Here is a 1,040-nt window from a genome sequence, read left to right as displayed (position 1 = left end):
TGTTGGTTTTCATTGTTATTGATGCTAAATACTCTAAGAATATCTCTGGCTCATGAAAAAGGTCCTGAAAATTTTTTAATGATTTATGAAACAGAGCTTTCCTTGATGTCTGTGAAACAATAGTGATGACTTCGATGAATGCAGTAGTAAGCATTTATTACAGCACCTGGAACACGGTTATCAGCCGCTTTCTCTTCCATTAGCAAGTTGTGAAAAAGTCTTGATGGAGCTTTTAGCCATAAAACATCTTAGAGTATAATCTGTTTTTAGGAGATTAATTCCATCTAAAGTAGGGAAGCCAATGATAAACAGCCAAAAGGAGACCAAATAAATAGATCATACTACAGCTGATGGCAATCATATTATTCCACATTTAAGGAAACTTTGCAGGAGAAAAAAATCGGATGAGAAAAATGAGTTGAAAAGGAATCATTTTTGGATGAAATCAGGTCATTCCTGCCAAGGTATGTTACAGGGAGGGAATAAATAGGAACTTTTTCAGTTAAAAAGAAGAAGTACAAAAGAAATAGAAAACTTTATTTAAAAAAATTTTTGGTTCATATGATTATTTGAAAGACCCCTCCCTCCAAAAAACAATCCTAACTTTTTATTTATTATTTGCTTATTTTCAGCCTGAGGTTTCTGAATAGAGTGGGCTCAAACTCAAAAGTCCTGGGGCCTGCCCTGGCCGGTTGGCTCAGTGGTAGAGTGTCTGCCTGGCGTGCAGAAGTCCCGGGTTCGATTCCCGGCCAGGGCACACAGGAGAAGCGCCCATCTGCTTCTCCACCCCCACCCCCTCCTTCCTCTCTGTCTCTCTCTTCCCCTCCCACAGCCAAGGCTCCATTGGAGCAAAGATGGCCCGGGCGCTGGGGATGGCTCTTTGGCCTCTGCCCCAGGTGCTAGAGTAGCTCTGGTAGCAAAAGAGCGATGCCCGGGAGGGGCAGATCATCGCCCCCTGGTGGGCAGAGCGTCGCCCCCTGGTGGGCGTGCCGGGTGGATCCCGGTGGGGCGCATGCAGGAGTCTGTCTGTCTCTCCCCGT

At 44.9% G+C, this 1,040-nt stretch overlaps 1 non-coding gene across 1 annotated transcript; it reads left to right on the top strand.

The window, feature by feature from the left end:
* Positions 1-681: 681 nt before the first annotated feature.
* Positions 682-757, top strand: TRNAA-GGC (transfer RNA alanine (anticodon GGC)). The gene has a single exon. It is a non-coding gene; the product is annotated as a tRNA-Ala (tRNA).
* The last annotated feature ends 283 nt before the right edge of the window (positions 758-1,040 follow it).

Source organism: Saccopteryx leptura, chromosome 10 (genome assembly GCF_036850995.1).
Source record: "Saccopteryx leptura isolate mSacLep1 chromosome 10, mSacLep1_pri_phased_curated, whole genome shotgun sequence".
In the NCBI taxonomy this organism is placed as follows: domain Eukaryota; kingdom Metazoa; phylum Chordata; class Mammalia; order Chiroptera; family Emballonuridae; genus Saccopteryx; species Saccopteryx leptura.
This window is presented reverse-complemented; position numbering and strand designations above follow the sequence as displayed.